Source organism: Apium graveolens, chromosome 1 (assembly GCF_009905375.1).
Source record: "Apium graveolens cultivar Ventura chromosome 1, ASM990537v1, whole genome shotgun sequence".
Lineage (NCBI taxonomy): Eukaryota > Viridiplantae > Streptophyta > Magnoliopsida > Apiales > Apiaceae > Apium > Apium graveolens.
In genome coordinates, this window is record NC_133647.1 from 136,805,617 (window position 1) to 136,818,024 (window position 12,408).

At 33.7% G+C, this 12,408-nt stretch overlaps 1 pseudogene; it reads right to left on the bottom strand.

Annotated features, from left to right (window-relative positions):
* Nucleotides 1-2,279: 2,279 nt before the first annotated feature.
* Nucleotides 2,280-5,764, bottom strand: LOC141707076 (serine/threonine-protein phosphatase PP1 isozyme 4-like; annotated as a pseudogene).
* Nucleotides 5,765-12,408: the final 6,644 nt, after the last annotated feature.

Sequence of the window (12,408 nt, forward strand, 5' to 3'; positions counted from 1 at the left end):
ATAAAAATAATTTTAGAGATAATCCCCCTATTTATGAAAATAAATCTTGAATAGAATCACCTTTAAATACAAAACAAAACAACCCAGCTTCACAACTAATTACACCAATCATCCTCGAACACCAATAATCACATATGATTAGTAACAAAATAATAATATCCAGCTAACTGAACCCATATACATATTTTATTTATTTACTAATTCAGAATCACATTAAATCACATAAATAATTCCAAATAATTATAAAAAATAATATCTAAAAAATATGGGATATTACATCAACGAATGGACCCTGTGATGATTTTTTTAAAGAATGAGAGGTTTATTTTAGAGATATTCAAGAAATTAAAACCAAGTAAATATGCTGAAATAAATTAATTAGTTTTTTTATTTGGTTGATCTTTCGAGAGATACGAGTATTTCAAAAACTTTCAATGTGAAAGACCTACATGAGTTCCATGATGACGTTCCTTTATATCCAAATTTAAATCGAGGTCGAATTTTTCAAAGGTGAGAGGAACTAATGGAGAACAAGAGGTTTTAGGTTAGGAAAAAAACTTGAGAAAAGAAGGCATGAAAGTAAGCAATAAGTTAATAATATTATTATGCTTAAAACACCGAGATGCATTGAACCTTGTTAGAGATGCTAAAACCGCGTTCTTCTGGAATGGTAAAACCCAACTCTGGAATGGTACGTTAAGTTGCACATTCGTTAAGGAAGCTTAAACCGTGCGTATTCTACACCCTAATTCTGAAACAGTGAACCCCATATGAACCATTGTCATTATATATAAAAAAACTGATATTTTCAGTTTATTGAACCTCATTTATATGTGTGTTCATGGTTCTACTAGTTCTCATTTATTTATTGGTTCTCACTTGATCAAAACCCACCTTTTTAAATATTTTGCCTTTTTTAGTGAGTTAGCAAATTAGGGCTCTAAAATCATTTTTAAGATTATTGTCTTGAATCAGATTAGATTTAAGGAAAAGATAAGAAAACTAGATATAAGTAATTATAAAGAGGCCTAAGCGACAGATGTGTTAAAAAACAACAGTCAGCAAGACTGTTGTTTAACAACAGTCTTTTGTGTGCTCAATATAAAATTTTAATAACCATCTTTTATCTTGTTCTATTTAAAAGTTATATTGCAACTCCTCTTCATTCTTTAACAACCAATTTACTGAATCTTCAGATAAGATAGATAAGGAAGCTTTGCATTAACAACCATGCTAGATTAGCCAAACTTAAAGTCTACTAAAACTAATTTACACGTATGCAAGTAGACAAATAATTTGAAGGGCAGGGGCGAACCCACAACATACCAAAACTTTCATTACTTGTCGATCCCCTCCTTTAAGAGAATCAAGATACTGGAACTTCTCATCTTTCCTGTTGATTACCGCCAAGCACCAATGTGCTTCTTTGTGGATAGGGACAAATATCTAAAATTAATAATGATGATAAGAAATATTGTCAGCATCCCAACTATAATAGGGTAACAATAATTAACACACACACACAAATTACTTTTTCACGTTCAATGAGACTGTATCCCAACTTCCTTTGAGTAGTCCATCTTCTGACTGATTTATAATCATAGCCACTTCCCCCACCTATCAACTGAGATCATATATAAAAAAATTTATCAAAACAAATAGGACGCGTAGAGCAGAAAGAAAGATCCAACACTAAAAGAAAAATATATCAGTCAACTCTAGCAGGAACCTTAATTAAATAGGAAATAAAATAAGTAATATTTATATAGGAATAAATTAATAGTCATTATATAAAGAAGTAGCAATACTGCAATCAAGTCAAAAAACTATGAGAATTTTGGCAGCATGACACCAACATAGCCGTCTAAAACTAAAGGCTAACTGACTTTTACTAATTGTTGACATTTGAAACACCAGGACAGGGGACTATATGTGTAAATACAATAGTCAAAATTCCATCTCTTCTCATTCGGATGATGGTTCTTGAAGAAAGACCCTTTATATAAATATAAAGAAGCAAAGCAAACACTGCAAGAAGTGACAAATAAACTAAGTTAATAATAGTAGCAGGTCTTGCCAATTGTGGTAGTTGCAATACATTGAAGTTCAAATCATACTTAATAATCTAACTTGTTTTATATTTTAAGATATGAATAGTACTTCTTTATAAGTTTAAAAGGTGAACCAGTCTAACCAACAAGGTCTAAACTACCATAAACCTGCTAATGGCAAATTAGCAATATACCCAGAAAGGAAAGGCAAGAAAAAGTATATACCAGTTACATTTTTGTGGACAATAAAAAATTATTCTTTTTTTCAGTTGGCTTCAGTACTTGGAAAGAGCACATCAAATTTCCATCAACGCTCATCATTGCACCAGCATTATCAAATTCACCGCAACAGTTGGGAGCGGAAAATATGGTAACAAGCTGTCTTTCAGCAAAGAATTCATAACCATCCTCCACAACCTGCACAAGCATAACGTCAAGTCATCAACTCCGGTGCAAATTAATTGTTGAAAAAGAGAAAATTATTTTTTTTACCTGATGAGCACGACAAACAAGGTCCAAGTCATGCTTCGCTAAGAACTCTGACATCTTATCAGGGCCAAAGGGGAATGATACTCCTCTATCATTCAATCCCCATCCCTTGACATCATTACTGGGATCTGACCAAAGTAAATCAGAGAGCAAACCTGTGTCAGGTATAGCAGTTGGACGTGGCAGTTTTTGATCTGATCCAAATTGTTAAGATCAGGGGACAGACCACCATAGATGCACAATATCTTATCATCAACAACAGCAGCCACAGGAAGACAGTTGAAACAGTCAGTAAAGGTTTTCCATAGTTTAACATTGAATCGGCACTTACATTCATCATAAAATCCATATATTCTATTGATAGAGGCGCATTCATGGTTTCCCCTAAGAAGAAAAAAGTTATCCGAATACTTAATTTTATAAGCAAGCAAGAGCCATATCGTTTCTAAACTTTGTTTTCCACGGTCCACATAATCCCCTAAAAACAGATAATTTGATTGAGGAGGAAAGCCACCATATTCAAAGAGTCGTAACAAATCACTATACTGCTCATGGATGTCACCTGAAATGCAAACGAGTGTACATTATATATTTTCAGCAAGCACAAATCTTAGTATTAAGTGAACCATAGCAGTCTTGTGTAGCAGAAAATTTAAAAAAATATAAACAAAAAAGCCAGACATTGAAGTGTAAAGTGTAAATAGCTTCACCTTTTATCCAAATCAAAGGTACAAGCCTTAAATTGCACACATTACATATAACATTTTTACAGTTATTGCTACAATTCAATTTGATGTTGTAGAGCTAAATCAAGAGATGAAATCTATAACAAGCACCAAGCACCAAATCAAAACATTTAAAACCTAATCATATCCGTAATAAAATAATAGATCAACATTTATAACGAGCAAAATAAGATAAACAACACTAAATCAAATCACAAATCACAACTAAAGCAAAAAAAATGAGGATTGAAGTTAAAAAATACCATGTAATCAGTAGAGATGAAAGGATCGTTAACTTTACACAATTTATAAAAATAAAAAAAATACAAAAATACAAATGAACAACCAAAAACACCCAAATTACCTAAATCTCTAAATCTTTTTCTCAGATTAGGTCATGTATATAACAAGAAGAAAAGTATTAGCAACAAGTTTAGACACTAAATTAATAAAAAAATAAGGGTTTCGAATTAGAAAAAAACCCAATTTACAAAATTAGGGTTTTGAATTCAAAAATCCTCAACTTTTAAAATTGGTCTTCATGCAGAGAAGACCAGTTTGATTCAAGTAGATACAACACTTACCGAAGTAGAGAGGTTAACTGAAAGAGGCTTAACGGAGAGATTGGGAGCGGAGAGAGGTTCAGAGAGAGAGAGAGAGAGGTTCCAGAGACAGGTTCGAGACAGAGAGGTTCAAGAGAGAGAGAGGTTTGGGAGATTGTGATGGTGAGATGATGGCCGGAGTTCAGAGCGATTGTGAGGGGAGAGAGGTTTGATCGAGAGAGAGAGGTTCGAGAGAGAGGGAGGTTCGAGAGAGAGAGAGGGAGGTTCGAGAGAGTGAGAGAGACTGTTTTTTAGTTTTTAGTTTTGATTTTTTAGTTTTTTGTTTTGATTTTGTATCTGAAGATTAATTTGGGGGGAACCAAAATTTGGTTAAGGGGGGAGAATTTTGGGATGGGGGGGAATTTAGAACTAAAACTGAATGAAAATTTGACTAAGGGGAGAAAGAAAAGGTGGGCGTGAAATTATTTTTTTTAATGAATTTTAGACATCGGTTTAATTATAACCGATGTCTACAAAGAACAAAGACATCACAAAAACACGGGGTGATGTCAATATTTCTTTTGACATCAGTGGCAAAGTTAACCGATGTCTAATGTGTGATGTCTATTAACATTATTCTTGTAGTGCAAGGTGAGAGGAACTAATGGAGAACAAGAGGTTTTAGGTTTTGAAAAAAACTTGAGAAAAGAAGGCATGAAAGTAAGCAATAAGTTAACAATATTATTATGCTTACAGGCTCCCTCATCATGCCAAAATAGTGGATTAAGATTGTGGTGCATGAATATGCTGAAAACTGCAAGATCATGTTACTTATATTTAATATTATATTTTTCATTAAAAAAAAATTATTATCTTCGAGGGTTTTATCCTTAAGTAAATAGTAATATGATGGTACAATAATATTAACAACAAACAATTCCCGAGAGTTTTTCGAATTCATGAATGCGTATCAGAAATTGTTCTATCTTAGGAAACCCACATCTGCTACCCTTCGTGTGCGCACTGGGTAAATCCCACGGGTTCACGCAAGCCTGTAACTACCCTTCGTATGTGCATTGGGTAAACCCCACTGGTTCACGCAATCCTGTAAACCACATGAATCAGGTAAATCACATTTAAGCGACAGGCTCTAGCTCAGGCTCAGGAGGCATAATCATAAATTCTCCTGCAGTTGGATTGGAACCTATGAGCAAGAGGATAGTTATCCCCTCTTTAACTAACTAAGCCTATATAACCATATTTTAGTATTTCTTAGTATTATTCTTATGTCAATATTTCTTAATATTCACTACAAGTAACAAGGCTAAATCCGACCGAAAAAATTGGTCGTATTTAGCTAATTTCGACCGAAAACGGTCATTTTTAACTAAATTCTATCGATTTTGAAACAGTTGTTTTTAAGGGAGTCGGATTTAGGAGTACGGTCATTTTAATACTAAATTCGTCCGGTTAATTATGATCGGATAAATACAACCGATTAAATTTGACCCGATAAATTCGACCAAAAGTGGTAAATTTTAAATTTTCACTTAAAATTTGAAAATCCCGCCCAAAAAAATTGAATTTTCTTAAAAAATTTAAAAGGCCCGCCCATAACTTATTTGACCGTATATAGTTAAAAATATGATTCTAAATTCGAATGTATTCAGTTGAATTAATGAAAACCAGATTTAAAAAAAAAACTCGCCGGAAACCGGAAAATTTCTATATTCCGGTGATCATCAAGAATCCGGCCGCTCGACCAAAATACCATTACAAACAAAGAATAACAACAGAAGATTATCTTGATAACCCAGAAAGAGCAGCAACATCTTGTTAAAAAAACAACAACATCTTTAGACTTGCGCTTTGGTGGACGGCCACGATCACGCTTGAGTAGCACATCTGAGTCTGGCTTCATGTATTGATTCTTGACTAAAATTAGTTCACCGTTCATGCCATCTAGGTTTGGTATTGAGATGCTGAGTAAGCACGTTGTTGTGGCAATTTATTACAATATCATCGGTAATTTAAACGTCATAAACTTCTATAACATAAATGAATAACAACAAAATGTTAACATAACCAGCTTTGGTGGCTCGAACAATCCGATGATTACAATTATTGAACACTGAAACCATATATTTTTTTTGCTAAGCATTTGATCAAACACCTTAAATGAGCTAACAATATTGATGAAATTTACTTTATTAATGTTATCATTGCAGCAGTTTTGCCGTGTCTACTTCCACATGATTATACAGAGAGAAAGAGAGCGAGGGAGCAAGGGAGGGAGGGAGAGAGGGCGAGAGGGCGAGAGAGTGAGAACGAGCGAGAGGGGGAGGGAGGGAGAGATATAGGCAATATAGATTTATAAAATCTAAGATTATACAAAAAAATAATTGGATACAGAGGTGAAGAAGGGATGGCGTGCAAGATGTTATATAAGAATTAAAATGTAGGGCTTTGAACTTTGGGTTTGTTAAGCTTTAAACTGGGTTACAATTTGGGCCTGCTTGGGTGAATGAGTTATTGGTCTATAATGATTTCTAAGTAAATAAAAAGGAAAATGAATAAATTAATTTAGTTTTAAGTTATTTATTTATGAAAAATAAAAAATTATTAATTTAAATTGTGAAATTGGCCGAGTGGTAAAGAATGAGGTGAAAATAAATATGAGGAGGTGAATGGATTCAATTACACATAAATAATGTGCATTGTAACTAGACCCGGCCAATAATTTTGATACACGGATAATAAAGTACACAAACACAAAAAAATACAAACATAATTTATATCGGGTTTGGTTTTTCAAAACAAGTATACGTCACATGACCAAGTAAATAGAATAAAAAATTATATAATTTTTAATCACACACAACTAATGAGCTACTCCATTTTTTATCACTGATTCATTATAACTAAACGCAAAATCACTAAAACTTTATCATAAATCATTGATTTACACAAATTATTTACCAACTCTTTTGAGATTGAATTAAAATACTATTTTATATTACACAAATTACTAAAATACCGGTTAATGCTAAAATAACTAATTTATTTTACAAAAATCACTAATAAGTGATTTAAAATCACTAATTAATTTTGTAAAAATCACTAAAAATTGATACAAAGTTATTACATATTAAACACATCGATTACAACATAAATGCCTATCTCACAATTATCACCTTAATCAGTTCATCACTATGACTATGTAAACGCAATAATGTCAAACATAAATCAATAAATTTAACTATTAATACAGTAATTATTATGTGTAGAGAAATTTGAAAGTTTCCTTTATCATATAATTTTTTTGAAAGAACAAACCTTTATTTACAACTCAATATTTTATTAAAAACTTGGAATGGTAATTGTGGTTTATTTTAATATAAATTTCATCAATAACAATATGCAGTTCAATTTGGGATTATGTTTTAATATACCTTATTTGTTTAAATAATCAAGCTCTAATAATTAGAATTTTTTAAAATTTTTTGTATTATGTTTTTTTTTAAACTATTTTAACACCGGTACGGTTGAATCATCCAATATTTATTTTGAATTGGAGAAACATTATAGGATTATGATCTTAGACACTAAACTGTAATTGCTATAAAGTCTAGGAAATGAACTTTGGAAATATATATTTTTTGCATACAATCCTAACCTTTCAAAATAAACACATATAGGGCTGTAAACGAACCGAGTCGAGTCAAATTTTTCCTTAATGACTTCGAGTTCGATTTTTTTCTTAACGAGTCCAGCCGAGTTCGAAAAGTTTAATGATCAGATTTTAATGTTTGAACTCGAGTTCTTTAACAACCGAGTCGAGTTCGAAGATTATGGTAAGTCTGTGGATTCCAGGGGTTTAAAACATTCTAATATCACCATGAGGATGAGTGGCAAGTATAAATCTCTTTAAGCCTTATTGAAATGTGCATTTTTCATTTCTCATAAAGTCAGTAGTACAATAATAAAAATTATCATAATTAAATTTGTATGAATAAGGAATCCTGCAAGGTGAAAGATGATATAGTAAGTTAACATGTTAGAACTAGTTAAGGCTGGTGAATGTATTTATAACGCATGTGAACACGCATTAGCTAAACAATAAAAGTACATGCAAGGTCCACAGAAGAATTCATATGAACTCTTTAGCTTCCATTAAAATGCCAAAGAGTAGCTTCTGACTGTGTTCTTGCTGATCCCAACCCTGAGTGTACAAAATTACAAAATTGGACAAAAAAATAAATCTTTCTCATCAACAATCCTGCTGACTTCCATTTCACCATATGATGGGAATCTTCTTAGGCAATATTTAAACATTAAATGAAACAAAAAAAGATGTTATTTTAAACTTTAAAGTCTAAACCCTCTTGTAAAATCATACAGAAATTGTTCATAACTAAAGAATTCATCAAAATAGATAAACAACAGCGACAACATCAAAGATTTAACTTCAACCTACTTTCCAAAAGTATAAAAATAAGGTTTAACTTCGATCATAGAGTGTAGAAGATGAATGAGTGCTACACGCAAAGAACAGCTGCACCTATTGCACATTAATGTTTGGATTACGGGATCCTGTTATAACATCATATCAGACAAGATAAACTGTTCCCATATTAAACAGAATGTAACAAGTTCAACAATTTTTAATTATCCGGAACTGATACTACTGTGAGAAAATGGAAAGTTTGAGGCATATTTTATATATGTGCTTGATATGATTTCCGGAAACTAACACTTGGAGATTGTTCCTTGACATGAGGACCTAAACTTTCATATTTGGATCTAAGATATTTTCTTAGTGGAATCCATGAATATATTGAGACAAAGTTGCTTGTTTGAAATCGGTTATGGGGATTTTGTCCCACATTGGTATTATAAAAGAAAGATATTGAGTTTATATAGTATCTTGTGTTAGTGTTGTTTACAACTACTAGCATAAGTGGAATGCTTGTGGCCTAGTGCTAGTGAGAACTCTTATATTTTTTCTTTTCTATTACAAGTTTAATTATTTATATTGATTATTTAATTATTAATATAAAATATATTGAGTAAGAATTATTTTAATCATACTCTGAATATATTTTGTAATATTAATTTTAATTAATCAGGATATAATATAAATAATAAGGAAAACCCATTTTGTTTATTTTTTTCTGTTTTGATACTTGGTGTACCACATCGAGTAAAATAGAAGAACAACAACTTGAGATGCCTATATATTGAGAGGTATACTTGAGATTAAAAGGACACAATTCTCGATGCCTACCTCGCAAACATATATGAGTTGCATATGTTTTTTTTGGCAAACTGATGTGCGAGTCGCCGTTGATCATTGTTGGTTCTGTGGCCGAATTGATCAGTTATTGTTTTATCCTCGAAGCGATATTGCTGCATTCCATCACAGCTTAAGTGGGGGCAATAATCTCTTCAAGAACAGTCCTCTTGAAGGGTTTGGCGACTTAGCTGTTGTGTTCTTCTTCTTATCAGAATTTGGAAAGTGATAAGAGATAAGTTTTCTTTACTTTCTTTGTCAATTACAGTCTTTATCGTTTGTTATTGCCTTCGTGTTTTATTTCGTTAGTTGGTTATTTGCCATGTTCTTGTTATTATATATATAACTGCCCATTGTTGCTGTGTAGTTAGAATTATACCCAACAATCTTGAACAGATTATCTGTGTTATATATTAATTAGCAAGATGGTTAACGAAACTGCTGATGTTCCTAAAATTGTTGAGACTGGTTCTGGTTCTGTTGGTACTACTACCATTGACTGGACCACGTACCGTTTTCCCCAGCCAATAGATTTATCGGGGATGCCTGATAAATTCGGTGGTGGAGTTTCTTTTTCTCGTCGGTAGAAAAAGAAGAAGCTCTGGTTAACGGTTAAGGGTCTATTGGTAGTAGTACAGTATGATCCTCCTGGATTGGATCAAGAGAAAGTTGAATATGTTAAGGTTTATGCTTTATGGGCTGAGAAGGATGGGGTGGCTAGGGCAGCCAATTTTGGCATCCTTGGAGAACACCTTGTTCGATATTTATTCATCAGATGCCTATACTGCTAAAGTCTTATGGGATAAGCTGGACCAAACCCATAATACTGATTCTCAAGGATTTGAGAAGTATTATGTGGCTAGGTTTCTTGATTTTAAGCTGGTGGATGGAAAATCCATGACTGAACAGGTTCATGAGTTTGAGATGTTAGTTCATGATTTGGGTGAGTCCGGTATGGTCTTGCTTGAGAAGTTTCGAGTGATGTCTGTGATTGAAAAGCTCCCTAAGTCTTGGGAAGAGTTTGCTCTCTCCCTGAAAAGACAGAAAGGAGAGATCACATGGACTAACTTGATGTTGGACATCTCAGTACAGGAGCAGCACAAGTCCAAATAGGGACATGTGTTGCTTGTGGAACATGGGAGTTCGAAGGTATATGTAGTTACTGTAGGACAGAAAAGAAAGGTAGTCACTAGGAAGGCTAACACTAAACCTGACAAGAACAAGGCTAAGAAACCAAAGGCGAACAAACCATGTTGGTCTTGTGGACGGGTTGGTCATTGGAGCAAGGACTGTCCAAGTAAGAAATCTAAGAAAGCTGGAGTGGTAGCTCAAGCAAATATTGTGCTTGGACTTGGAACCACGAGTGGGCCAGTAGCTAACATGGTCATTGGTGAGGTTCTTGCCTCTGGAACCGATGACGGGTATGTTACTTACAACCCTGTACTACTTTTCACTTATCTGTCACATAAGTGGTTGATTGATACTAGAGCTAATGTACATATTTGTGCTGATATTAGCTTGTTTGTATCTTATCAACAGAGTCATAGAGTGACAGTGACGATCGGGAATGCTAGTGCTACACAAGTGCTTGGAATAGGAAACGTGGACCTGAAGTTTGCTTTTGGGCGGATTCTTTCTCTCACTAGAGTGTATCATGTTCCCTCTATTCGTAGAAATATTATAAGTGGAAGTTGTTTAGTTAAAAATGGCTTTGAACTTTCTTTGAAGTGTAATAAAGTAGTTATTACTCATACTGGTACATTCTTTGGCAAGGGTTACTTGTTTGATGGTTTGTTTTTAATAAATGTTGAACCCGTTTTGGGTGGTTTAATTAATGATAGTGTTGCACCTTCTGTTAATTGTGTAGAATCATCTGATTTGTGGCACTTACGACTTGGTCATTTAAATTTTGCTGCTCTAAAGAATATGATGAATTTAGAGTTGATTCCAAAGTACGCCATTGATAAGAAATCTAAGTGTCAAGTGTGTGTAACTGCTAAACAAACAAGGAAACCTTTTTATAATGTTGTTAGGGATTCATACTTGTTAGATTTAGTGCACTCAGACATATGTGAATTTGGTGGTGTGTTGACTAAGGATCACTGTAGATATTTCATTGTAGTAGATATTGTTATGTTTATTTGCTTAAACATAAGGATGAAACACTAGATAAATTCATTATGTATAAAAATGAAGCTGAAACACAAACTGGAAAAGTACTTAAATGTTTGAGGTCTGATAGAGGTGGTGAGTATACGAGTACCTTGTTTAATGAATTTTGCGCAAGCAATGGTATAGTTCATGAGGTTACTCCACCATACACACCTGAGTCTAATGGGGTGGCCGAACGAAAGAACAGAACTTTTAAATACATGATTAACAGTATGCTTATTATTTCTGGGTTACCTAAGTACATGTGGGGAGAGGCTCTGAATACGGCTTTACATATTCTGAATAGGGTCCCTCTGAAACATATGGACAAGACACCATATGAATTATGGAGAAAGTGTAGGACAAGTTTGAGTTATCTTCGTGTGTGGGGGTGCCTTCCTAAGGTGCTTTTCCCTGAACACACGAGAAAGAAACTGTGTCCGAAAACTGTTGATTGTATCTTTCTGGGCTATCTTGAAACCATAACTGCTATGAGATTTTTAGTATTAAAATCTGACATAGATGGTATTGTGGCGAATACAATAGTTGAGTTTCGTGATGTAACTTTCTTTGAGGAAGTATTCCCAATGAAGACTGGTATATCTTTGGGTAGTTCTGAGGATGATCCCACTCACACATCAAGTTCTATTCCTGCATGTGGAAAAGATGACAAATGTGGGGGTGGATCCTGGTAGTAGCTCTACTCCTAACAAAGTAGAGGAACCTAGAAGGAATAAGCGTGCAAAGGTAGTCAAGGACTTTGGAAGTGACTTTATCACTTACAATGTCAAGGATGAGTCTTTAACTTTCCGTCAAGCCAAGGATTCTTCGGAGTAAAGGCATTGGAAAGGCGCTATAAAGAGTGAAATTGACTCAATTGTTTCAAACCTCCAGGGTGTTCTACTATTGGATGTAAATGGATCTTCAAGAGGAAGCTTAACCCTGATGGCTCAATAAATAAGTACAAGGCTAGGCTAGTTGCTAAGGGCTTTAGGCAAAGGGAAGGCATTGATTATTTTGATACATATTCTCCAGTTGTCCGAATGACAACAATCAGAATGCTTATTGCATTAGCTTCTGTACATGGTCTTATCATCCATCAAATGGATGTAAAGACAGCTTTTCTTCATGGTGACCTTGAAGAAGAGATTTATATA